Consider the following 27,378-nt stretch of genomic DNA (forward strand, 5'->3'; position numbering starts at 1 on the left):
TGGCGCAGCTTGAGACTGTGTCCTCTTGTTCTATCTGTTGTTGCCCGGAGAAAGAGACCGACCCCCAGCTCACTACAGCCACCCTTCAGGAAGTTGCAGAGAGTGATAAGGTCACCTCTGAGTCTCCTTTTCTCCAGGCTAAACAACCCCAGCTCCCTCAGTCATTCTTCATACGGCTTGTGTTCCAAGCCCCTCACCAGCCTCGTTGCTCTCCTTTGGACACGCTCAAGCATCTCAATGTCCCTCCTAAACTGAGGGGCCCAGAACTGGACACAGCACTCAAGGTGTGGCCTCACCAGTGCCGAGTACAGGGGAAGAACAACCTCCCTGCTCCTGCTGGCCACACCATTCCTGATACTGGCCAGGATGCCATTGGCCTTCTTGGCCAGCTGGGCACACTCATGGCTCATGTTCAGCCGACTGCCAACCAGCACCCCCAGGTCCCTTTCCACCTGAGCACTGTCCAGCCACACCATCCCCAGCCTATAAGGTTGCAGGGGGTTATTGTGGCCAAAGTGCAGGACTTGGCACTTGGACTTACTGAACTTCATCCCATTGGATTCTGCCCATCCATCCAACCGTTCCAAGTCCCTCTGCAAAGCCCTCCGTCCCTCTAACAGATTGACACCTGCTCCCAGCTTAGTGTCATCTGCAAATTTACTAATAAAAGACTTTAAACCCTCATCCATATCATCAATAAAAATATTAAACAGAACTGGCCCCAGCACAGAGCCCTGAGGGACACCCATGGTGACTGGCCGCCAGCTGGATGCAGCACCATTCACGACCACTCTCTGGGCTCGGCCATGCAGCCAGTTCTGAACCCAGCACAGAGTGCTCCTGTCCAAGCCACGGGCTGCCAGCTTATCTAGGAGTATGCTGTGGGAGACAGCGTCAAACGCCTTACTGAAATCCAAATAGACAACATCTACAGCCTTCCCTGCATCCACTAGGCGGGTTACCTGGTCATAAAAGGTGACCAGGTTGGTTAAACATGACCTACCCCTCCTAAACCCATGCTGACTGGGTCTGATGCCCTGGCCAACCTGTAAATTCTGTGTGATGGCACTTAATATAAACTGTTCCATTATTTTGCCAGGTGCTGAGGTCAGGCTGACTGGTCTATAATTACCAGCATCCTCCTTCCCACCCTTTTTGTGAATGGGTGTCACATTGGCCAGCTTCCAGTCATCCAGAACCTCACCAGTGAGCCAGGACTGTTGGTAAATGATGGAGAGTGGCTTTGTAAGCTCATCTGCCAGCTCTCTCATTACCCTGGGGTGGATCCCCTCAGGTCCCATAGATTTATGAACATCCAAGCATTTCAGTAGTTGACTGCCTCCTCTTGGATAATGGGGGGACCATTCTGCTCCCTGACACCATCAACCAGCCCAGGCGGACAGGTGTCTTGAAGGCAAGTCCTCTTCCCACTAAAAACTGAGGCAAAGTAGTCATTAAGCACTTCTGCCTTCTCCTCATCTGCAGATACTAAGTTCCCTCCCTTGTCCAATAAAGAACAAAGGCTGGTCTTACCCTTCCTTCTAGCATTAATGTATTTGTAAAAACATTTTTTATTATCCTTTACAGAAGTCACCATTCTAAGTTCAAACTGAGCTTTGGCCTCTCTAATTTTTTTCCTGCATGCTCTAGCAGCCCTCTTGAATACTTCCTTAGAGACCTGACCCTCCTTCCAAAGTTGATACATCCCACAGGGAAAGGTTGACCTCACACAGCTTAAGGGCAGTGCCAGGGAAGCACTATCACCACCTGAGGTGAAAATTCACCTCATTTCCTTAACAAACCAACCCAATTTCCATCCTTCTTTTCTTCCTGGAGCAGTGTAAGAATGTCAGTAGCTGAGCTACTCTGAACCTGCTCCCTGAGGGACAGAGTGCCATTTTTTCTCACTGCAACTTTCATCTCTGAGATGAGGAAACAACCACTAGGGATGCCAGTTTTATGGCGTGTCCTGGAATGATTTGAGACAGGAAGCTCCTTTTCTGAGATGAAAAGGCAATTTTCTACTGAGTGTCCGAGGCCAGCTACAGGAAGAGGGTTATTAGCAAAATAAAAACTATGAATGGTTCACAACCATATTCCAAAGTCAGAAACAGCATCTGGATTTATGAGCTACAAATGTTCTCAGAGTCAAAGGGAATCCAGCGTCCTTTGGCTCTGTCCCTATCACTCCACCTTTTCTTCTGGGAAAAGATGTAATAAAAATAAAATGCATAAATGGTATGGAAAGGCTGGAGCTGCCCTTTCTTTCATGTAGGGTTTGCAGCTGGCGATCATAGACAAGTGTCCTCTTTAATTATTATTATAAGCCAGCACAACTGCCACCATGTTCTGGCAATTTCTCACACCCCAAAGTCCATCCGTTCACCCTGAGGAAAGTTCTTGACAGAAACTCCCAGCCCATGCTAAGAAAATTGGCAGGTGCAGGCTCCCTTCCCTGGAAGCTCAGCTCAAGCTCATTTTGGGCCACCTGGATATCCTGTCAGAGCCCTCCTGATGAGAATTGCCAAATGAAGCTCTTCCCCTCAATTGTCACGAGTGCCTTATTCCATCTGCAGCCTTGATTGCCCCTTCAAGTGCACCAGGGAAGCGCTTGCTGTGCACATCAAGCAGGAAGATGGAAGAGTGCAAAACACAGACCTAAGGTGATTATCCAAAAATCACACGGCTGAGAAATGAAACATAATATCAGTTCAAGTGTCACTAAACAGAGTTATGAGTATAGTCAGGTAAAACACTTGATAATTGCTTATGATTTTCAGCGTTTGGAAAATAATTTCCTGGCCAGATGTTTTCACATTGTATCAGAATTTCCCTCCCTGTCAAGTGTTGTGCATTTTCCCCAGTTTATGATTCAAGGTGTTAACCACATTCAGTCTTTCAGGATGATCACCTGGGAGCATTAACATACAAATGTACAGTGATTATCTCTGCTTTTCAGAATCCTTTGCATTTTGCACAAGGAAAACAAATCATAAAAGAAATAAATCAGTCTCCTTCAACTTGCATGATGCCTATTACAAAATGAAATTACTATGAATTCACAATCTACGAAAATTAGGTATTAATCAACATCAAAGTACAGAAAACTTTCACCTGAGCTTAAAATTAGCAACACAGAGCCTTTCAACAGGCTGGAGCTGACAGGCATTACTGCCTCATAAAACAAACACATTCCTTACCTCCAGGAATCATCCAGTGCTTTCATATCCTACCGATCACACTTACCAAGTGTTGAGTATCTGCAGCCATTTCTGAGGAATATACATCAATTTACAGTACACAATGATACCAAACTGGGACACTGTTTTAGAGTGTAGAGGAAAACACTATTGAATCTCCAGGCTTCTACCGTGAAACAGTAAAAATTATGTATTTAAATTGGGTCATATTCAACACCACCTGAATCTAAAAAAAAAAAAAAAAAAAAAGAGGTTATTTACAAAGGAATTTGATGAAGGCAGTATGATGGGAATACATCTCCAGTTTCACTGATTTCACACGAAGTATCTAAATTTGTTCCTAGTGCATTAATACAGTCATTTTTCTGTGTCTGAATTCATTATGTCCTGCTTAAAGCAAAAAGGGACCATCACAGCAACAGCTCTGTGTAGTCACTGCCAGACAAGTTTATGCAAGATTTGCATTTTGAACCTTGTCTTGTTGGATTTTGGAATGAATTCACAAAATAAACTTTCGTGTCCATAGCACAGTGTCCTGTAACTATGAGATATCCAAATGGCTCCTGACAGGTGTTCAGAGGGACAGAGCACAAGTCTCCTTCACTCCCAGCAGAAATCAGTGCTGAATCCAAGGGACCACAGCCTAGGCAGGAGCACCAAGTCCAGATTTACACACACCCCCCACTAACGTGGCCCAGTGCCTTGGCTAATTCCTGGTGCTGTGCTCTGCCCACTGCTCTTGCTTCTGTTCTTCTGTTGGGCTTTTCATGTTACAGCATCAGGGCTGAGTGATTTAAAATGAAATAAATCTGATTAATCTTCCAATCCCTTCAGTTCATTTTGGTTTCTTTATCCTCTGCTCTCATGGTTGATACACCCCCAGTCCTTTTGACCCCTCCACAGTTCACAGTTCTGGTACTGAAAGATATTATTTTCAAAGAATATGGGAGAAAAAGCCAGAGGGAAACGTCAATGCATCCACATTTCCCTTTGTTTTTCTTCACTAAACTCATACATATTGGTACTGCAGACTAACAAACAGCTTCTCTTATCAGGCAGGAGCCAGGATCACCTATTCCAGAGTTTTTCACTATTATCTAAATACCTGGACTCAAAACCACAACTGATAAATCATCAAAAGCAGAAAATGAAGGGAAATGTTTCCCTAGGTTCAGAAGAAAAAACATAAATGGGAAAGTTTGTATCAAATTAATCACAAATGAGTTGCAGCACTTTGCCAATAATTTATTCGTCCAGATTTCACCTTGGTGACAGGGCACCTGCTCATGCCTGGTGCTGGCAGACAGTTTGCCTCTTCACCCTGAGTGGTCTCTTTCTTTGCAAGCAAAGCCAGCTCGGCTGCCAAGCCAGACCTCGAGCTCCAGTGGCACTGGTGGCACCTCACCCATCTCACTGGTGGGTGAGGTGCCACCAGTGCCATACACAAGTCCCAGAAAACCAAACCTGTTCTCCTGTTCCAGGCTGGTTCTCAGAATTTAGGGTAAATTCCTGGAACTTTTGGCCATTTGCCAGTAACTGGCATGAAAACAGGATGTCACTTTAAATTGTGCACCTCGGAGCCTCATTAAACACAGAATATGCTACTGAAAGAAATGCCATGAAGACAGTAAGAGCCAAAAGAAGGAATCCTGCCTTTTATTCAAGCCACAGGCGAAAGGATTACAAACTTCATGATGTGAAATGATGTCTGTACAGAGTAGGAATGACAATTAAGGGCTGGGCTAGGGATTTATATCCAACAGGCACAGTGATGACTGTCTAATGTGTTCAAGCCTACATTCTTAATACATTTCTGCATTCAATATTAATTTTACTTTTCTCTGTATCAATTCCATAATTTATCTAAATTTATCTATACACACCTGATTTTATTTTTCTTCAAGTTTTAAAGTCTAGCTAAGAAATAAAGCCTAAGCAGAAATTGCACCAAGCTCTGCCCCCAGTGACTCACCAAAATCCCTGAACTGTTTAAGAAGACCTGCTCAAAGCTTACCAGCCCACAGCATGTTCTTTCCTTGACACGTGGGTTTTAAACTTTCTCTGGTGCACACCAGTGTGCTCTGCTGAGTTATTACCTTAAAGGCTGCGTTTCCAATGAAGGAGACTAACTTTAGCTTGGCTACAAGGCTTGTTGACTCACAAGGGGAAAAACCCACAGTGCTTTAAGGGCACAAGCCCCATCACCACCTTTCCTAAACCTTGTTTACTCTTCCTGTGAGAGTTCCTAGAGGTAAATTAGCATCCAGGGAAAAGATTAAAGGAATTTTTTTATAAAGGTATCTCAAAAGAGGAACCACTGGCCCAGCAGCTGTTCCCCATTCTGAATTATGCATCTTTTATTCCATACGACTGTGGTGTAGTTCTAACAGCAGTATCATGTAATAACATTGAAGGCAAATAACCTTTACCTGCTCCATTTTAAAGGAGTAATTATTTCAGCACAGAATGCGACTGAGAATTTCAAGCACATTAATCTATATTGACACGTTTATTATTCAAGATATTTTTCTGTTAAAACTTTACTGATTACTTGGAAACAATGAGGCAAAGTGAGTGTTATTTCTGGAAAATTAGCCATCTTTCAACACTAGCTAAGAGAAAGTCTCAACAAATATAACTGTTTGAGGAATAATTAATGCACTTGATGTCTATTTTTATTGCAGGACTACATGATTAATGAGCTGCCATGTTCTTAAGGCATTCCCTGGCATGTTTCTGTGAGCCTGTTCAGATGATGAGCCTTAAGAGATGAATGAAGCATGTCCTGCCAGATCTGCTGGGATGATTTCCTTGTACCGTAACCAGGGGACATGAACTATTTCAGCCATTCCTAAAACAAATCTGTCTGCTCATTAATCACATCCTGTCTCACAGTGTCAGTGCCACGGTGAAGAAGAGAAGCACATGACAAAAATGCACACACAGCAGCAAACAACCTGGACTCCTCAGCTGTGTGGGCTTCCCCAGCTGAAGGAAAGGTGCACACAAGATGGTGTCAGCCCTGAGAGATCTGCTCCACAGGGCACGCTGTGCAACGACCATCACACCACAGATCACCTCAGAGACAGCCAACAGAACTTACCTCAACCTGACCAACCATGTTCCAGGACACTGGGAGCAGGACTTGTGTTGGGACACAGCACAGCCCTCCAGCCACTGTCCTTTCCTGTGGGCTGACCCCAGAAAGAGCAGACGCAGACAGGACATTGGGGCCTCACTGCTCAGGGAGTAAGTTCTGCTCTGGAAAGCAGCATCAGGGTCAGCTGGGTACTCCTGGCAGGTTTTTCTGCAGAGACTGAGTCAAGAGGTCATGAGAAAGCATTTTTAAAACAGAGGAATTCTACACCAAACACAGGGTACTTTTAAAGCCTCTTTGTCTAATTTGTGGGTGGTGGTGTAGTGTTTTGGATGCTTTTTTTGTTTGTCTCTCTTCAGAACATAATCTGAACTGTGACTTCTCTGACTCAAATATTGCACCTAAAGCCACGTGGACGGAAGGCATTGCCCAAAAGCCTTTGCTGTCTGAAGTTATTTGGCAAATTCCTGAAATGCACCTGCTGATACCAGGAAATTATTTGGATGGTTTTAAACAAGTGTGGAGCTAGACACAGTGAGAGCTAAAACTTGTGCCCTGATGGTCCCTCTGCACCTACCAGCTGAAGGAGAGAGAGCAGCAGAAAAGCCACGCCAGCATCTACAATAACAGCTCTGGGCTATTCATCACTAACACCAGCACAAATGCAAAATTACCAATTGGAAGTGAAGCCCTATCACCTCCTGGGTTTTTCCCCCTGCTGTCATGAGCAGAGCTTTAGACTGTCTGAACAAAAAGGAAAGCTTGTAAAACAAGCTGTAAAATTTCACATCACTGTCACATCCAATGAATTTAGTGAGAAGCATCTCTGGACTGCAGTGTACTGTGAGAAAGTTGCCAGAAAACAAACTATTCCTCCTTTTCTCTCTGATGATTCTCTAACCTGGTTTTCCTTTCCCTCTTCCCATTCATCAGATGCAATGGCTTGTCCATCTATTTTGTACTACAATATTTTGACAGACTACAGGTGTTTGATAGTCAGATGGTAACTAGGTTTACTAGTTTTCAACTGCAAAAGAAAATAAATCCCAGAGCAGCCAGCACTTCTTATAACTTGTCTCTTTTTGTTCTATTTCTTTTATTTGCCAAGCATAAAACAGACCAAAACTAGATTAAGGTAATTTTCACTGTTTGTTCCAGCTGAGCAACAGCAAGTTATGATGCTTTCTCTCACTTCATAAATACCCAGAAGACACCATTTGGTTTTTATGATTTGTTGCTGTTGTTGTTTAGGGTTTTTTAAAACAAGAATTAAAATCTGAAGGATTCATTTGAACAAAGAGGTTTTCAAAACAGAAACAGTTATTGTAAAGTTAGCTGCAGAGAATCCTGATAAAGATCAGGGAAACTGGATGCAATAATTATAGCTCATCTCTTTCCTGAAGTCTAGGCCAGAAACAGAAAGCTGGAATCTTCTAACTGGACTGCTACTTTTGCAACAAAACCATCCCGTGTTGGTGCTAATAACAGCAAAGTCTGTCCAACCAACTGAATCAAATAAATTTCCAAAGCCTGAGGAAATAAATAGAGGACAGGGGAAATCTCTTCCTATTCATTTCTCAGTTAACTGGGGGGATCAGCTTTACTAGAAACATTTTTACAGTAACAGGTATGGCTTAGTACATGATTTATTATAATGCAAGGGAATGCACATCTAAGTTTACACCAGGAATTAAGTCCAATATTATGGGATAATTAACGCGACATTGACAGAGCAGCTTGCTGTATGCATACATTACTTAGCAAGCCTGAAATACATTTGTCCTTTTCTGATAAGCAGCTGTGCAATAAATCACAGAAGCATTTTTGTCTAATTCTGCAAACTACAACTTAAGGACTGACAGCATTAAATCAGGACACTTCCAGCTCCCAGCATCCAGGCAGTTTCCTGAACTGGGCATGGCCTCCACTGGAATTTAACCATGGCAGGCACCCAGGCCTAGGCACAGCAAAACGTGGCACCACAGAGGCTGCCACAAGGAAAACTCCCTCTGTCCAGCCCAAAGCAGCACAAGCCTCCCCCCCCACACACACACACAATGGCAACCACTGCCAAACAAGGTTGTTTCAGATCTGAGACCTGAATAGCTGAGACCTCCCCCAACAGGAGAGACAGGCTCAAGGAAACAAACCTCTCCTTCACTCAAATGACAGACTTGGGGGTTTTTGTGTGTGTGGGAGAAATAATGCTCTGTAGTCTGAAAAAAAAAAAAAGCACCATGAAAACAAATACATGGAAACATGGCTTTCTTTTTGGAATTTACACATTTACACACTTTTCAGTAGGCTGCCCTTCAGCATCAAACTCTTTGTTAGACTGAAAAAGTAGTGAGGTGCTGGAGTCTTACGAAGCTTTTAAAAGAATAAATACCAACAAAACAAACTAAAACATTTGCTAGAAAATAAAATAAGCTGCATCAGTTCAAAAGAGTAAAGTCAGGCATATCTGTCTGGGGTGGACACTGTGAGAACGGTTTCTGTCACTCCTTAGAGTAGGGATAATCAGGACTTGTCACCACAATCACTTCTCAATCAGTACCAATGTGCCACATGCAACACAGAGCATTAGGAGGAGAACAAACAAATGCTGGAGAACATCAGAGAGCTGCTGTGTCGACTGCCTGGAAGGCTCAGGTCCTGCTTTGCTCTGAGCAAGATCACACGAAGTCTGCTCCTGAGCAAGCAGAAGTTTGGGTGTGCTCGTGGTTGCTGTGCCCTGCTGGGGCTCAGCTCTGCCCTACACAAACACAGCCCGTGCAGAAGGCAGCACTGAGTTTATCACACGCTGTGCCTCCCTGAACTCCCCCAGCAAAGCCACTGGCACCGCAGGTTCGTTCCTGGCCCGTGTGCCCGAGCACAGGCAGCGCAGGGCCGGGGCCGAGGGGAAGCAGGGCCCTGCAGCAGGCTCGGAGCCCCGCGGAGCCCCCGCGGATTCAGGAGCTGGCGGAGTCGGGAGCAGCCCCGCCGCTCCCACTGGAAGTACCCGGCACTGCCCCGACTGCCGCAGCTGCTGACAGGTGACGGAATAATCTGTCTTTCATTCAACTCCAGCGCTGAGTTAGTGCGAGCTGGAGCTGTCTGGGGCCTAGAGGGAGACATCGTGCCGGAGTTTCACTGGCTGTTATCGAAGGCAAGAGGTTTATAAAAGTTAATGAAATGCAGCCAGCCAAGAGGCTGCAGAGGTCTCCATCTCAGCAGCAGCACAGACGCCTCTGGCTGTTCCACACAGCAGCAAACAGGCACCAGCCTTTCCAGGCTCTGATGCCACAGAAAATATTTCATGCTTTCACTGGAACTGCTGTTTTCCCATCATTTGACTAACTGCTGGAGCTGTTCATTTTCTTGTCATTTTTTAATATTTTAAGTCATGCTCAGCAAGCTTATAGAACAGACACTGAAATGAAGACAAAAGCCCAATGCTATTGAATATTTTCATGCCTTAAGAGACTGTCTCAAGCAGTCCATGACTACAATTAGCCACTTCAAAATCTGCAGTTCATGATGGGTCCTGCACCAGCCTGTTGTTAGGGACATGGTCTTCACCTAATGAACAAGTGGACTCTGACTACAAAAAGTGCAAATCATTTCAAAAAAACTTTCTGACAGTTAAAAATTTAATCCTATATGAGGCACAGAAAGTCATATAATCCTAGTGTAAGATGAAAAGCAATTTGACAGAAAAAAAAATTAACATTGCTTTAGAGTCATCACCAAAGGACTTAACACCTGTTTACAAGGCTTGGTTGTGTGGGTTTAAAATAAATCTCAGTAAGACTTCGGGAAAAATCATGACGCTATTTGCTTTCTGGGATATAAAAAGAGATTAAAGTGTCAGGAAAAGCATCAAGTTTTCTAAGATGCACTGTTTACTGATAATGGCTAAATAACTTGCTCTCGCTACAAAGGAAAATGATCCTGGAGGAAAATATCCATGGATATCCAGTGTGAGGAACTTAATCTTTAAAGCAGCAATGCTTTTCCACTAGAATAACTTGGGGAGAAGAATTGCTCACACTTTTCTCTTTTAAATGAAACAAATGCCAAAAGGTTGACCTTGAATGTCACTTGTGTTACAGCAGCTCCTTCAGCTCTGTCACAAAGCCCCAGGGTCACCAGGGCTCTGGAACCCCATTCCACTGCACACCAGCACCAGCACTGCTCTGGCTGCTGAACATTCCCTGAGCTGGGCAGGGGAACATCAGGAGGGCTCCAAGAGAGTTTCCCAGTGCCTTGCCTGTCAAAACTCCAAGCCTGCCTTCTGTGATATCAGAGCTGCTGCCTGCGCACCTGAGCAGTGTCCCAGGGAAGATCCTTCCCACACTGCACAACACTGAACTCCTTTTTCTTCACCCAAACTCTCTCCATACGTCTTCACACTCTACCCCTTCTACAAGCACCACAGCAGAGCTCCTGCTGGAACACCCCTAAGCCCCTTTCCATCCCCTGCAGCTGATTTTCTGGGGAAGTTGAATGTTGCAGTAATTCCTGTTCTGCTTTTGATCATCTCAGTCAGAGAGGCAAATGAATAAACAGCACAAAATAGTGAGAACACAGGGTGTAGAGGAGGCCAAGGGGGAGCACAGAAGAATAACTGCTCCAAACAACCAAGAGAGGTGAGAGGAAGGGAGGGGAAGGAAGTGGCTGAGCAGCACCTCAGGTGAAGCTTTCCTGTTGCTTCTGATTGCTGCTGTGAGCAAAGCTTCTCTCCAGTTAAAAATGAGCTTTTTCAAACTACTGCAGAATAAAGCTGCACCCACACACCCCCTGGAACTTCTCAATCGTCCCTGGGTGAGCTCCTAATTCCACTGCAGCAAGCACTGCTGTACAGCACCCTCCAGCCAAAATCCCTAATTCACACACAGATATAAAAACATACAAACAGTCCCACACTTTCACATTATTTACAGCTCCCTTCAGTTTTCCTCCAGCATTACAGCAGTGAGATATCAAGCGTTGTGGGTTTTAACTTGAAGGCTTCTGCATGTCTGAGCAGGCACACTCTTACCTGTAAAGAACTGGAGGCTGCTCCTCACCTGATAACATCCGGCCTTAAGCCAGGATGAAAACTTCCTTCCAAAGGAGTTCCGAGGCAAACGAACTTTATTTACTCACAAGACTTGCAGAAAGCTGACGGTGCATTCAGAGCAGAGAGAAGTGAAAGTTTTTCTACTGAAAACTGATGTAGGAACAAATAAAACTTGAACAATGACTTCAGTGTTCTTTGATGTTCTATGAACTGTTTTCTTTCACCGTTATGCTGTGTTGCAGGTTCATTTAGCACACACCAGCTACTCTTGGCTCTGTGGAAATGTAATCCTATTCCCTCCAAGTAAAACAGATTTTTTTTTTCCCCAAGAATAAGCAGGATTACACCCTTGCAATTACATCCCCGAGAGTTACCAATGTACATGAAGCACTCTTGTCAGAAGTAGTTTTATCAGTCTGTCATTTCATAAAAGACTAAATGCTGTATAAATCCCTGGAAATGATTGTGTTAAACACTTTAATACTCTCTACACTCCATTTTCACTGCACTGAAGAATGCTCCATGCATATTTGCCCACAGTGTTCTGACTGAAGACGCTCACTAGTTCTGCATAGGTGAAGAAACATCCTCAGGTTTCTGAAAAAATTGTTTCTCCTTCAAGTTTAAAGCATTTTCTTCTTCATTCCTGTTCATTCTTTGATAGATCGCTTCTATAAAATACCTGCTTTTATGCAGCTCTCTAATCTTGTTCAAGCACCTCAACAACTTGATTTCGGAGGAAGTTCAGGGTTTGTTTTTTCTGTTCCTTTCCTTGATCAGTTCGTTGTATTTTTTTAGAAAATTTGTTTAGTTGGTTTGGGGTTTTTTGGTGTGTTTTTCTTTGTTTATTTGATTTTCCTTCTACTATCCCAGATTTGGGTTATTTATTCCAAATTATCTAAGTTCCCCTTTCTCACATTTTCCCCATTTTTCCATCCATGGAACCAGACTGTCTTCAGGTTTTCCAAATGCCACAGTAGAAGGTCTGAAATAACAGGAGACTCCCGTGGAAGCTTTTGTACCATTGTGCAGAACTGTGTTTGCCCTGAAGAACACTTGTTTTAAAATTCTGAAGGTTAGAATGTGCTCAAAGCTGATGTGATGTTCAATTTTATTTTTTGTCTGCTAAGCCAAGCACAAAAACATTGAAATGCTTTTCAGATTATTGAGAAAATTGATAGTCCAACAAGCAAGACTCACCTTTCAGAACCTCACCGTGCAAAAAAGCTCCTCAGGATTCCCACCCCTTTAACTTTGGTTCAGAAGCAGGAAAACCAAGTTTCTACAGCAGGAGCACAGCTTTTCTGTCCTTCTAAAAATGACACAGGAAAACATGATATGCACACAAATTTGAATACATCTCATCAACCAGACACTCTACACTGAACCAGCCATGCACAAGGGATAAGGTTAATCCCGTGTTCCTCACTTAATCTCATTCCAAACACTTTGCTGATGTCGAACTGTGAACATCCATAGGAAAACCAGAAGAAACCTCACAGCAAAGACAGCAAAATAGGTAATTTTAAAAAATAATTTTAAATAGTTTTTAGTTAATGACCCCAGCCTTTAGGAGTGCCAGGCAGTGTGTCCACTTCCACCCTGCCCTGTGCCTGAAGGAGCTGCTCCAGGGCAATGTTTGCTGTGCCATCCCTGTACAGAGGATGGGAATGCAGGGATTCAGCTGGAGCACTCCCTGCTCCCTTGGCTGATGCTGGCTGACACTTCTCAGTGCTCCCTGCTGGTGACAGCTCTGCAAAAGCAGACTGGCTGGAGTCTAACATCCATGCTCCACAAGGGCCTCGGGCCAGGACTTCAGATGGAAGTTCCTGCTAGGGCAGCCTGTCATTTCCAAGAAACATTATCATTTTCTCCTCACCTTCTCTGCCTTCCTCCCCACCCTGGAAGACTTTGTTTCATCCATGCTGAAACATGGCTATTTTTACTCATCTGTCATCAGATTTCCATACACCTGCTCAAGGCACTGGGGTTTGCTGGTGATGCTAAAGGTCATCCAGCTGCACATGCAACTCGTTTTTATGTCTATAAGCATCCACTTATATACAGAAAAGCCAGGTGATTTTTTTTTGTTTGATTAGAAGTTTTAAGTCTACAGTCACAGATTTCCCAAAGCACTAAGCTTTTTAAAAATTCACATGCACTGAACATACAACACCTTGAGGTTAATCAACATGATTTGCACTTGATTCTCCCAGGAAATGAGGGAGGGTCTTACAGAAAAACCTTCTGCATGATGAACAGAACCAAGCAGAGCTGCACTTACAGTGCACAGGTAACACGTCATTCACAGCTCCCACCCAGATGTGTGCCAGTGTTTCAGTTCAACACCCGTGTGCCTGGATGAGTCCTGGAAAAACTCAGCTGTGGCTGCAGCCTGTGCAGTGCTGCAGAGCAATGGGTGCTCACAGCTCTGTTTCTCTTTGCTCTCATTTCCTTCTTCTCTCTCGCCTTCCCTGCCCTCACACCCCGGCTCATTTCACCCTCCCACACTGTACCAAGTCCAGGAACAGACACACCTGATAATTCTGTACTAGGAACACGGTGACTCCGCACAGCCTGAGTGCCTCTGCCCGTTTTTGGAGGAACTTCAGGATCCCTGAAGTGAAGAAGTTGAGCGCTAAGTCAGAAATCCAAGAGCCAGCAACACTGCTTTCCTGTAGGATTGCTCTTCAGCCTGTGCAGAAGTTCCCTCACTGCACTGGGTTTGTGATTCTTCCACACCCACCCAGAGTCAGCTTCAGACCCTGGCCTTGTGAAAGAAGGCTTTTCTGCAGCCCGCACATGCACTAATTATCAGAAAGTGTTCAGATTTTTGTTATGTTGTCTCAGAGCAACTGAATGAAAAGCACCTGAAGAATTTCATTAAAACCTTGCTGCAAGCAAAAAGGACAACAGACACCAGAAAATGTGCTGGATTTCTCCTTTGTGGCATGCAGGGAGAAATCACAGAACGGTTTGGGTTGGAAGGGACCTTAAAGACCATCTCGTCCACCCCTCTGCCAGGGGCAGGGACAGCTTCCACCAGCCCAGGCTGCTCCAAGCTCCATCCAGCCTGGCCTCAAACACATCCAGGGGTGGGGCAGCCACAGCTTCTGGGAGCCACAAACTGGGGAGCACCCACGGCACTGCAAAGCAGTCCACACACATCTGCAGAGAAGTCATGAAGAAAACTCTCCCCCTTTAAACCCTCCATCAAGTGCTACACCTGCTTTAACTGGAAGCCAGTCTTCCACACTAGAATGGACATTAAATTTTCAGTTCCTGTAGCTTTTAGACTCCTTGTCACAGGAGGGAACTCCCATGACAGCCATTCTGAGTGGCCCTGTGTGCATTTATTTTTTACATTCAGGCATAAACAAACACCAGAGCATGAGTTCCTGAAGGGGATGTCCCTGCACAACAGAAACCATTGTCGTTTTGGCAATTAAGTCTTGAGCTTCAGCCTTGTTCAAGATGGGAAATACTCACAATTTCATAGCATGCCTTCCTCCGTTATGGGTACTGTTCAGGGAATGTGGTCAAGGAGCTGCAGCTCCCACCAGAGGAGCATTTCTGCTGCACTCTGCTTGGACCATAACACTTCAGGGATACTTCAGGGAGCACAGGTATTTTGGAATAGAAGATGTCAGGCTGCCCCACAGCTGGAAGGCACCACTGCCTGTGTCAGCTGGGCAATGGAAGGAGAACCAACCAGGCTGTTCAAACATGTGAATTCATGGCATCCTCTCAATATATTTTACAACTCATATGCACACAGCCACATTTCTGACATAGCTGTTCTGCTGTTAGGACATGTTAAAGCGTGAAAGAGGGAACCAAAACCTCAGCACGAAGCCAAGAACCTCATTTCAGCCCCCAGGGAAGGGGAGAGAAACCACATCAGCCCAGACAGCCCCAAGAGGCCCTGAGGCCCTGTGTCCCCACAGCCCGGCAGCCCTGAGGGCCCTGCCCTGCGGTGCCGCCAGGCTGTGCCCAGCGGAGCGGCTCCCGAGCCCTCAGCACCGAGCCCTCACGGCCTCCCCACGGCACCTCCTTCCCTCGACACCCGCAGAACTCGCCCACCTGGCTAACCAAACACGCGAACCTTCAGCACTGCAGAAATCCCGTCCATCCTTGCCTCTCCTCTCCTCAGCTCCCCTTGCCGGGCCGGGAGAGCCCCGTACCTCGGCGGTGCCGCCCCGACGGGCTCCGCCTCAGCGCTCGGTGCCACCGCCTTCGCACCTCGCCCCGCCCTCAGCGTCCCTCGGGCAGCGCGACTGCGAGGCCAGAGCTCGCCGAGAGCCGGCGAAGCTCCTTGGGGCAGTTTAATACTTGCCTGCCCCGAGCCGCCCTGTGCCCGTCTCTCACCCCGGAGGTTCTCACAAGTAAATAACTCGAATTTGCGCCGCTCCTCCCGCTCGCCCCAGCCCAGCCCTCAGGCGCCCTCGCGCGCGAGCCGCCATTTCCCTCCCTCAGGGCCCGCGCGCGGGACCGGCCATTCCCGCCCGCAGGCGCCGCGCGCCGGGAGCTCCCCCTCAGCCGCGGCCCCTGAGCCGCTGCCGGCCCCGCGGGCCCGGCCCTGCTCCCCCAGGGGCACCGGCAGGCGGGGCGGGGACAGGAGCTGGGCAAGGAGAGCGACCCAAGTCCGCAGGCAGCAGCGGTGGCCGGAGATGGAGGCGGGGGAGCCGCGTCCCTGAGCCCTGCTGTCGGCCGCAGCCGAGCTGCTCCTGCTCGGGCCGTGCCGGTGAGGCGCTGCACAGCCCCGGCCGGCTGCTGGCTCAGGCTGTTTCCAAGGGTGCTGCTGTCGCTGGGACTCCCCGCGTTTGGTGGGCAGGCTGCCACTAGGTCTTGGAGATCCTATCCAAGGCAATACCGCCAAAGTGTTTTATTAAATCCCAGCTAGATTTAAAATCCTATTTCCTAGACTGTTATACCGTGTGGTAATTCGTAATACAGTACTAAGATCCAGATTACTGTTAACCTCACCCATATAACCTGGAAGTGTGAGCAATCTCTAATTAAAGTCTGCTAAGTGGCAGCTGATGGCAAAAGATTTGATCACCCACAAAAATCCAAAAGTCTCCATGCAGAAAAAGAGCTCATAGCTTTAGCAGAGAAAGTCTGGGGAATTTAGAAGGGTTTGTGCACCAGTGCTAAACCTGGTACATTTTGTACTCTGTATTTGCAGCACTTTGCACACTGAAAAAGAGCAAAATTATTACCAGTTTCCAAAACTTCCCTCTTGGAAATCAGTGGTGGAAAAACTAAAGAGCATTACGTAGATCAAAATAAACCCGAGAGAAATGTGTTATGGGAAGATTAAAAAAAATTAGGCCCAGTTTTGAAGGAAAGCTTTACCAAACCTTCAATCGATACTTTTCGTGGCAATTCTCAGCACAGTTTTTGTGAACATCTTGAAGATCAGCTTCCCTCAAAAGGCCCATCCCATTTCTTTGGCGATGAAGCTGATGGGATTAAGAATAAATCCATTACTGTGAATAATGCATCACATGAGGAGTTACAGTGGCTGAGTCTGAGTACCCTCTCTGCCAGAGGTAAATCCAGCACAGGAAACGCTGCTGGATTTGCTGGATCTGCCGCTCTGCAGAACCCACGCTGAGCTTACTGTGTTACAGCAGGAGACATCAGGCACGGCTTTTCCAGCAAAGCACCGTACAGCAGGCTGCAGGTCATGAAGGTTCCACACAAGTCAGGTTAACTGCAGCAGAAATGATCAGCTTTTTGTTGGCACGAGGCACCACAGTGGGGCTTCAGCCTGGCTGCCCTGGCTGCTGAGACGTGCAAGGGAACGCTCCATCAGTCAGCTCCAGCAGCCTCTGCCTTGTCCCTGTGCTGAACCATTCCCAACAGCCTGCTTCTAAGCACAGCTTTCTCCCAGCCTTCAGAGCAATCCAAATTCGCAAGCAAAGCAGAACTTTAGGGGTTAACAGTAACTGGAGGAAAAGGTTCCCCCATTGTAGTTGTTAAATGTGAATTTGTTTCACTTTAGTCACCCATTAGCGTTGAAACATTATTTGTGTGCCTCTGTGATTTATAATCTAATAGCTCTATACTTAATGCCTGTATTTAGAAGTGTATAAAGTATAACTCATACTATATAATGATATTATCAAGTTTTAGGTTCATTTACATTTTTACCAGGTACCTACCAGAAATTCGGGAATGCTTTAGATTAGCTTGATCCACTCTGAGCTTATTTATGGAATGAGTAGATGGCAGGGTGTATCCCCTGTGATGTGGAGTGCAGGGAAGGATCTAGCACACCTCAAAGTGATTTTCTTTAATTCATGCAAGCCCATGGGTCCCAGCAATTGTTTAAGGCTTTCTTCATCCAATTTTGTGTAGCTTCTTCCCCTTGTATTGTGTTACTGTGCTCAAGGGGCCAGAGCTCAGGGAAAAGTGGTTCTGTTCTGCTCATGGCATTTCAGGCCGAAGGCCAAGTGGAGCTCACAGGTGTAAATAAAGAGCAGATTTGGTTCCCAACATCCCTCGTGCAGGACTTGAAGCCTAACTCCGAAGAGAAAGGAAAAAGTGGACTGAGTTCCTGCCTTGTTTAACTCCCCTAATAACTAATCTGTTCTTTAATTACATTTATGTAATTGCAGAACCCAGGGAAAGACTTACATTTAGTCCCTGTGACTGGAGTTTTTGCTTCTAAATTCAGATCACTGGCTAGTTAAATGCGTCCTGTAGTTGTGTGGCCAGGAACTGACTTAGTGTTGATCCGTTTGCCATTACAATTACTCCTGTCACTGAGTTTACAGCTTCTCCTTGGAGCAGGGCACTCCAGAACAATCCCTGCTCAGAGACCTTCCTGCCAGGCAGGGCTGTGGCTCAGAAGGTCTGCAGCACTGCTGCTCCATGAACCAGCAATCAAGGGCTGGAAATACAGGGACTGTAAGGCACTGACTCCTCTGCAGCAGCACAAGCACACCGAGGTGCAAGTCTGTGCTGAACACACCTGGTGGTCCCTTTTCATGGATGGGCAGAGGAGCCAATGTCCATTTATTTTCCCCAAATGGAAAAAGCGTAGCAGGAGGAACAGGCTTTTTTAGGTTTTGCCTCTCAACTACATTTGACCTTTCAGTTTCAGAGAACTAATCCTGTTTTTACTGAGGAAAAGAAGTTTAAGACCAATCATTCTACGCCTCTGTGCAGCTTATCCTTGTGCCAGGTTTTGGTTCCACTGAAGAAGGAAAATATTCTTTTAGATTTGCTCATTAACCAGAATTATGAGATAGCAGACTCTGAACTGGAGCTGTAGAGGAAGCAGAAATGGCTTTGACAACACCCACTGCAGCAATTTTGCTCTGTGGGTATTAATTAGACAACGTGAAAAATATGCTGAAAAGTTCAGGGCTGAGCTTTTCTTGCCCAAAGAAGGAATTTAACTGGGAGAGCAATTCCTCACATTTCCAAAACCGGCTCCTGGTCGGTGCAGTGGAGAAACACCATCCATGTGTTCTCCAGCCAAAAGGAGGAGTTTACATTTTCTAAATGTAAACTCCTCCAGTCTCCATGGAGCAGCAACCTGGACTGCCTGGCACGAGAGCACATGAGCTGGCTGTAATGCAAGACATCTTCATCCTCACACAAACTGCTAATGTTTCATTTAGGCATGCCCAGTGAGCAAATACATGAGTGCATTAATTCCTTTGCAGTCTCCTGATGTACACAGCAGCTCTGTCATTTGATTGGAATTGATTTTGCTGCTAACTCTGGTGACCTCCAATAAGAAATTGTTGCATTCCCCACAAAGTGATTTATGATGGCAGAGCTCTCTATTATATAAATACTTTCCAATGCATTAGTCAGAAATCCACTATCTTACTTCATTAAACCACCAAATACAATCAATTGTTATCTGATTTACAGTTTTTATGCACGGAAAAATGATTTTACCTTTATGCCAAATGGAGCTGAAATGTAGCTCACATAATAAGAAATGTCTCTACCTCAGTGTGTAAGTGCCACTAATCAAGATCAGAGGCTGCAGTTGAGCCCTGAAGCTCTGATCACTCTGGCTGGCACATTACAGGAATGAAATGCACGTGCATGTTTTGATGAATGGTGCCGAGCAGTAGCACCCTGCCTGTGTGCAGCTAAACACCCACCTCGTTTTAATCACAAGGGAAATGAAAGGCATGGCTGGAATGCCACATGGAGCAAATGGCATCAGGAGACAAAGTGTTTACCAGTGATACATTATTGGTTACTGGCTCTCCTCTCACACATCCCCCAGTGCTGTAACAGCTGTCCTGTGCATGCTGATATTGTGTCTCAGAAATAGCATACACAGGAATCACTTCAGGCAGACTTGGAATGCAGAGCCAGGACTTGCTCGCTGTACGTATGTAAGCAGAATAACACATTTTCAGAAGTAATGTGTCCTCTAATTTAAAGGGATGGATGTACAGCTGAATCCATGTCTCCTTATTACAACACAGAGTCCATAACAAGAGCTCTCACCCAACTGCTCTGCAGTCCATCCATAATTCTGCCAGAACCTCTAAACACCACATTGCCCATGGAGTCCCTCTGTCCCAGTTATTGGCATCATCATTTTGGAGTAAAACCAGTTGGGGCAAGGTACTGGGTCATTTTTCCCACACTGACCCGAGCCCCTTGTGCTTAGAGTGTGGGGAACAAGCAAGGTTTTAAAAACCCAAAGCAGAAAATGAAAATAATTGAACATTTTCTGTGCGTGAGTGACTCAGTTACTGAGACACTGCAGAGAGACGAGTGGCAGAGGAGAGTTCTGTGACGTGTCCTCTCCTTTTGGCAGATGGGCTTTGCCAGAGCTGGGTGAAGCCACCTCAGCCCTCTGGAGGTGACCTCCAGGCCCAGCCAGGGGAAAGTGGCACTTTTCTGAGGAGGAGCTTCAGCACAGCAGCGCTCACCCTCTGCTGTAGCTCTGGCAGCCCCGGGGAGTGTGCACTGGCCAGCACGGGGATTTCAGGGCTTCTCTCAGGGCTGCCTGTGCTGAACTCCTCCAGCAGCCAGCCAAGGGCAGCGCTTGGCTGCTGCTCCCATGGCCGTGGGACACAGCCCAGGCACAGCTTTGCTGTCACCTTGTGCCGGGGTCGGCTGTCACTTGTCTCTGCCCCAGCACGGGAAAAGGTGGTTCTGGGCAGGCCGCGCTTTGAAGAAGGAGTCTGGACTCTTGCTTTTGGTCCTCAGTTGAGTTTATTGTTCCTTATCTACAGAGTTTTTCTGTCTGTGCAGCCGAGGTCTGATCAGCAAGACAGCCAAGGGCACTCTCTCCCGCCCATGGGGTGGTTGTCTCTTTTATAGTGAAGACTGTGTATAAGATATTTACCTTCTATTTCCAATACCTTTCACCCTTGTTGGCAGCTTCACCATGAACCAATCCACATGTGCCAACATCATCCTGAACATGGATGCCAAGAAGAAGAAAGAAGGACAGGGCACGCCCAAATCCCTCCATCTTGGGACTCCTGACCCCCATGTACAGGATTCCAAACCCCACTGTACAAGGTTCAAAACCCCCCTGTACAGTGCTCCAAAATTTTTCCCTTCACCCTGTGATTGCTATTACTATGCTACTTAAACTTTTGTGACCTGTAATTCTTCGTATAAGGTTGGCAACTTGCTCCACGAATTAAGATCGAATTTCCAGGTGTCTTTGGCTTCCTGCCAGGGTCTCTGAGCCGCTGCCAGGGCTTTGAGACATCCAGGGCATCCAGAGAAATGCCCTGGGTTCCAACAACCTTGCAGTGTCTGAAACCCCAGAGAGCCTCGTGGGCTCTGAGTGCTGGTGCCAGGGCCACCCAAACACCAGGCACGCTGCAGCCTAAGCCTTGGTGAGGTTCTGTGCAAAGATGAACGATTAACAGCAAGCCCAGGTCGTGCTCGAGGTTGTGCTGATGCACAGCCCTCCCCTCTCTCCCACACTGCGGGAGCAAAGGGCCCTGCCCGTGGCTGCTGCTGCTGCGAGGGCTCTGCATTGCCGTGACATGAGCTGCACCTCTGCAAAGACACACTGCAGCTGCCCGGAGGAACAACTCCCAAGGGATCCATTGCCAGCATTCCTGGTCTTTGTGGGCACAGGTCAGACACCAGTGGGGGACTGGTATCAGCACACTCAGCATTACATCATTTGCTAGACCAGTTCTTTTTGAGCTTTTAGGACCCAACACTTCCGGTTCCACAGCAGGCTTTTTTCTGCGAGGAATGGCAGGACCCTGGACAGCTGCCTGGAATGTCATGGGACACAGAGGAATCAATGTGTCTCTTTTTGAGCCCCTCAAGCTAGAGCAGTAACTCTGCTAGCTGTCAGGAAATAACAGCCCCCCACCCCCTCGAAACAAAACATCTGATCTTGATCATAAAATCTGTGCCCTACACCATTAATAGAAACAGAAAAAAAAATTAAAATCCAGGAAACAATTGATAGCTGGGAAAGAAAGAACCACAACTCTTTGTGGCATCTAAGAATAATTTCTGTCCTCTCTTGATGCAAGAACAAGAGGGAAAGGATAAAAACCACTGGGATGGAAGGATTTTTCTTGTCAGAAAGGGTGCATTATTGTCCTTACTAAAGGAATTCAAAGTGGGTTTGATTCATCTAGACAGTTCAATGATATCTACACCTGTCATACCTATGGACTTTTTCCAGCTCATACATTTTTTTTCAGCAGGTAAAGTGTTGCTATGTCTTCCAGGAGTTCCTAAACACTAAACTGCTGTTTCTGGAATCAGAGATCCTTTTATATGTGATACAAGAGGTTGGATTTCCTCTAGTTCTAAGAAACCTGCACAATTACACTGCAATATACTATGAAACCATCTTCATAAAGATGGAATTAACAAAGATATCAGATGAATACATAGACAAAGCCTGACTTCCAGAACCAAAGTCCTTTCAAGAAGATGTCTCCTAAGCAAGACTTCTCAGCCTGATGCACTGTCAGAGCATTTTCCTCTAAGACTGCGTTCTTTTTATGTTAACTTCATGCACAACTGAGTGCACAATTCATAGGTCAAAACTGTTTGTTTCATATTTTCTTACGTGCTCCTTTTTCCCTTTGTCCCTGTTACACCACGGCACTGCAGACTCTGCATGTGCAATGCCACACGGGGTGTGCTGGGCTGGGACAGACACCAGTGACACCCTCCTGACCACAAGGTCCCTGAGGAGTGGGCCAGCTGTGACTGCAGCTTTTTAAGGGCTGACATTTGGAGAAAGGTCAAAGCAGAAACTTACTTCTGATTTGGCATCCCCCGTTTGGCAAGTGAGTCCTCTTGCTGAATGGCAAGAACGAGCAGCAGAGACATAAATGGCCCCCAAGGCTCTTTAGGCTGAGGCTGACCAGCTGCTGCAAGCACAGCTGCTGACAGGCAGAGGGTAATGAAGAAAAGGAGTTTTGTACCTGCCACAAAAAAGCCTTGCTGGCTGCTCCTCTGGCTTCACTTCTCACTGGTGCAAGTCTGTGCTTGGGAGCAGCAAGTAGTGCCTGAGCCAAGGACCTGCCACCTGCCTGTGGAATGGCACTGATGGAGGGGAATTAGCTCATTAGGAAATCCCATTTGGACAGAGTGCTTTTCTGGCTCTGCATGTGCTCCAAAATGGAACCAGTTCTTTGCAAGAACTTCTTGGTTATGAAAAAAAAGAGAGTTTGCATGTGCTTTCAATAAGAGGAAGGGTTATTTCCTGCCCATCTCCCCACTGAGAGCCCACTTGTAGGTAGGGATGTCTGCTCCTGCCTGATCTTTCCAGAGTGGGAAAGCCACTTAGCTTGTGGACTTAAAACACCATAGCAAAATATCGGGGCTGGGGGGGGAAGTTAGATGTGAATTGCAAAACCCCAAGTACTCATTCTGTGACCAGGTGAGAAGCTCTCATTAGCAGGTGCAGTGCTCTTACAGAGAAAAATGGCATTTTGAAATTACAGCCCACGTGCTTTCTTCAAAGCAAACAGCCAAGGGCACAAAGAAAACTCCTCAATGAATCATGAACTCCTCTTAGGGCAGTGTGCCTTGAGTTCATACATTTGGCTGAAAGGATTAAAAAAAAAACTACCTCCTTGGTGGAGCTTTCTTAGCACAGTGCCAGAAAAGTCAGACAGAAGAAACTTCTTGGTGGCCTAATAGTAGGTAAGCCTTGCTTAATGATATTTTGCCATATGGTATGTGTGTTTTTAGCTATTACCTGGAGATATTCCTTTCAAAGGTGTTTTCTCTAGAAAGGACTTTGCCCTCAGAATGATGTGAGACCATTTACCCATGAGTTTCAGGCCTATCACATGAAATTAAGCACCAGAATGCTCAGTAATTAGAGACCTCACCCTGGAAAATGGATAATGACAGAGTCCTTGAAATCAGTGAAGGTTAAAGCTGCCTGTTTATAACAACACCTCTGTAAACCCAAGATAAGATGTTGATTAGGATATTCTATCAGCCACATAACAATTATATTTAATGCTGTAAGGAGAGTTTATTTTGAGCATTGCATGATCCAGTAAATAACCCCCCTGCTTTGCAAAGACACAAATACTGTGCTTTGTTCCAATCTGTCCAACGTCCATACACTTCTCACAGATAATCATTTAGGGGCATAAAGGACATGTGAGGGGTTCCTGAAAAGAAATGTCTGCAGAAAATCAGCAGGTCCAATGGTTGGATTTTTTCCCAGTAAGAATGTGTAAATGAGCCATAAGTCAGCCAAAAGCTCAAGCAAAAGTTCCCTATAAAATAGCTACAAATTGTACTTAGGTCAGTTTGGGATCTACTGCCTGTTAAAGCAAATCCATGTGTTCTCCTCTTGCCCTGCCTGCCTGAGAGGCTGCCTGGCAGTGGCAGATGTCCCAGCCTGGGCACATTGCAGGCCAGGCAGAGTTCTGAGCACCCTGATGTGGCTGCAGATGTCCCTGCTCAGTGCAGGGAGCTGCTCCAGGTGCCCTTTAATGGTCCCTTCCAACCCAAACCACTCTGTGACTCTGTGACCTTCCCAAGGGACTTACATGGGTAAACAGAAACTATTCCTTGGCCTTTTTCTCATGAATTCTCATTAGTAAGTAATTACAGCTTTTGGAAATATGTTGGTTTAAGTTATGCTTTTAACAGAAGTTTATAAATATTTTATGGTTTTGCTTTCATACAAGAATTTTAATCTTACAGGCAATAAGGTTCTCCAAAATGATCTGTACAACCTCATATTTACCCCTGAGCAAGAATTCTCACACAGGCCGTGCCTAATGCAAGGTAAGCCCACACTTAATTTCTCTGTTTGGTTCCTGCAGTTAAACCTTGAATGTGCCCCTAAAATGTTAGGAAAGTTCAGATTTCCTTAGAAGTTGATGCACTCTGTTCACAATGAGTTACAGATTTCAGGGGAGGTGGACTTGTTTTAGTCTCCTCAGGCCTTACAAGCATTTGGGTGCTTGCAAGAAGATGTGTTTTGTTTTCCTGGTCAAGAGCTGAAAAATGAGATCATGAGGGAGGAAAAAAGAATATCTGACCTTCTCTAAACACGGCAGTTTTTGTCACCTGCAATCAGCTCTACCTTCCATTACATCCACACAGCACTGTCAGCATGTACATGACTTGAAAGATGAGATCTAAATCCTCCTGAAAAGTTAAAGTCCACAGGTTTGCCATAGATCTTCCTTTGTGCTCTTTTGTCTTTAAATTTGCTCTCATAAAGAATCCATGAACTGTAGGATTTGATCTATTATTTCTCACTTCTGGCTTCATTCAGCTTTTCAAGTCAAGGCCCTGATCTAATTTTGGTGGTTGTGAATTGTTTCTTTGCCCGAAAAGAAAATCACAGGAGGATTTTATTGTATTGCCCTGTCTCCTAATGAACAAAGACAGTGCTGCTCTAGAAAGTTCCAGATTTCAAAGGACAAGGTTTTGATTTTTAATAGTCTATATTGGCCAGTCAGAGACTTCCTTCTGGCGGTGTCAATAACCTTAAATGCTGCAGATCTCTAAATTAAGGAACCTGTCAGCTGAGAACTTGCTATAGACTAACTGTGATGGAAAGTGCCAGGTAATAACACTTTACAGCTCAGTCTCTCTTTTTATGCCTTGTTTATGATTTTTAAGCCAAGGCTCATCTGGGATTCTAAAGTGAATTGCAGCTAGACTAAAGGGTGTCTACACTGTGCCTTGTTGCCATGCCAGAGCCTAAAGAACCAAGGATTTCTTCCTCAAACCTCCTGTGTGGAAGGTTATATTGTTTAAATAACAGCTTTAGGCCCAGACAGATAAAATAAGACACATCTGTTATTTTTTCCTCTTAGCCTTAGTATCTGGGTAATAATATTCGGTCTTTCAACTGAGTCAAAGCAGCAGGCTTGTTTCTTGTGATTTTTCTGCTTTTGCTGGAAGGTAAGGTAGCTGCATCAATTGTATTAGTGTTTCTGTCAACACCCACATTAAATATGTTTCTGTATGGAGACATCACATTCCAGCCCACTCTGGACATCTAAATTTATCAATCTTTCATCACAACCATATTGAAATCCAGCTACCACCTGGATTCCTGTAGGGTTTACTTAGTGAAATGTTCAGAATATTTCTGTTCCAAATATCAAACTAAAAATTAACTGAAGTTTATATTTAGGCAGGACAGCCAGTAAACCACAGACACTTTTGCTTCTCTCTTTCTGCTTTTTTGTAGTGTCAGAGCAAATTCCCATAATCCCAATCAGAATTTGGTACATGCTGTGCTTTTTTGGTATTCCTTTAAGCTGCATTCATTTTCCCTTATTTTACAAGTTTAGAATGCCTTAATGGCACTGCCACTAAGCCCTTGGCACTCTTTTCCATGTCCTGTGAAATTTAGACATGGATATGTGAATTTCAGCAGGGTTTTCTGGGATTTTCCTGTTGTATTGACAGGAGAGCTTAGGACAACAAGCCCAGCTGAGGGCTCAATTCCCTGATGCCTCTGCAGTCTCTGCTCTGCCTTACAGCCCCATTGCAGGGAAAAACACACTGGGATTATGAGCTTCCAGCTGAGACTGAACTCAGCACCCACAGAAATGCAGATTTCTTTTCTGTCCAACTTATTGACATGCTTCAGAGTGATTCTTGTTTCTAATCTTACTCAGAAGGTCTCACAGGTTGCATTTTCTCATCTTCCAGTATTACAACTAGAGCACAAACATCACAGCTCTTATTTCAAGGGGCATTTTCATGTGGGCAGGGCACTTTCTTCTGGCAAATGGTCCCAGCTTCTACTGAAACAACCTTATCTCATCACTGAGAAATACCCTGTGCTTTCCTTGGGAGTACAGCCTTGTTTATGGATCTACGAGCAACAGGAACCTTGATACAAAATTGCATTAACCCCTGCATAACATGTTCATTGGCACTGAGATCAATAGCTTCAGTCAAGTGCCCCTTGGCAAAATAATCAGAGACATGAACCAGTGAGGCAGTTACTTCATCATTCTCCAGGTGAGAAAATCAAATATATATACTCTAACTGGGAGTCTTACAAGTGTATTTGAGTTTTGTGAGCTCCAGATTTTAGCCAGAGCTCTTGCTTGGTGTCTTGGCTTGGTGTCCTTTTTTAAAGAACACTGTGGGATCAGATTTCTTCTTTTCCTACAGGTACCCAGTTATGTTCAGACCCTGCTCTGGGGACTTCAGGGAGCAAATGTGCACCACACAGCCCCTACAGCCACCTGGGGTCTGCTCTTGGCATTTCACAAGAGGCTGCTCCTGCTTCTTTTCTAGCTCACTGCAGCTGCCATTTACTCTTCTGCTGGAACCAAGTTCTCTCACTCCTCTGATACAGCCACAATTGTGAACCACAGTTATGTACAGACTCCAAAACCAGCTCCAAAAGGGAAATATTGCTGCACTCAGTTTTGTTTGCTGATTCTTTCCAGTTTTTTTAGGACAAGGCACTCTTTGGTTGAGGCCAGGGAAAACCATGACAGGCTGAGAACGAAGGTGGAAATTCTATAAGCCTATTAAAATCCTAGCTGAATGCAAAATTTAGCACAGACTTAGCTGTAAACATTTAAGTGGATTTGTTT

General features: G+C 45.5%; 2 long non-coding RNA genes across 2 annotated transcripts in view; one reads left to right on the top strand and one right to left on the bottom strand.

Annotated features, from left to right (window-relative positions):
* The window catches only part of LOC135298476 (uncharacterized), a 189,396-nt gene extending 173,855 nt beyond the window's left edge, over window positions 1-15,541 (bottom strand). The window contains exons 1-6 of the long non-coding RNA XR_010360469.1: window positions 15,425-15,541; window positions 13,879-13,958; window positions 12,542-12,653; window positions 11,321-12,396; window positions 6,304-6,516; window positions 3,247-3,426 (exon numbers count right to left, since the gene is read on the bottom strand). This is a non-coding gene — a long non-coding RNA (uncharacterized LOC135298476). The remainder of the gene's footprint in view (window positions 1-3,246; window positions 3,427-6,303; window positions 6,517-11,320; window positions 12,397-12,541; window positions 12,654-13,878; window positions 13,959-15,424) is intronic.
* An 84-nt stretch (window positions 15,542-15,625) lies between these two features.
* The window catches only part of LOC135298478 (uncharacterized), a 28,235-nt gene continuing 16,482 nt past the window's right edge, over window positions 15,626-27,378 (top strand). Inside the window, exons 1-2 of the long non-coding RNA XR_010360470.1 lie at window positions 15,626-15,726; window positions 24,503-24,586. This is a non-coding gene — a long non-coding RNA (uncharacterized LOC135298478). The remainder of the gene's footprint in view (window positions 15,727-24,502; window positions 24,587-27,378) is intronic.

Source organism: Passer domesticus, chromosome 4, assembly GCF_036417665.1.
Source record: "Passer domesticus isolate bPasDom1 chromosome 4, bPasDom1.hap1, whole genome shotgun sequence".
Lineage (NCBI taxonomy): Eukaryota > Metazoa > Chordata > Aves > Passeriformes > Passeridae > Passer > Passer domesticus.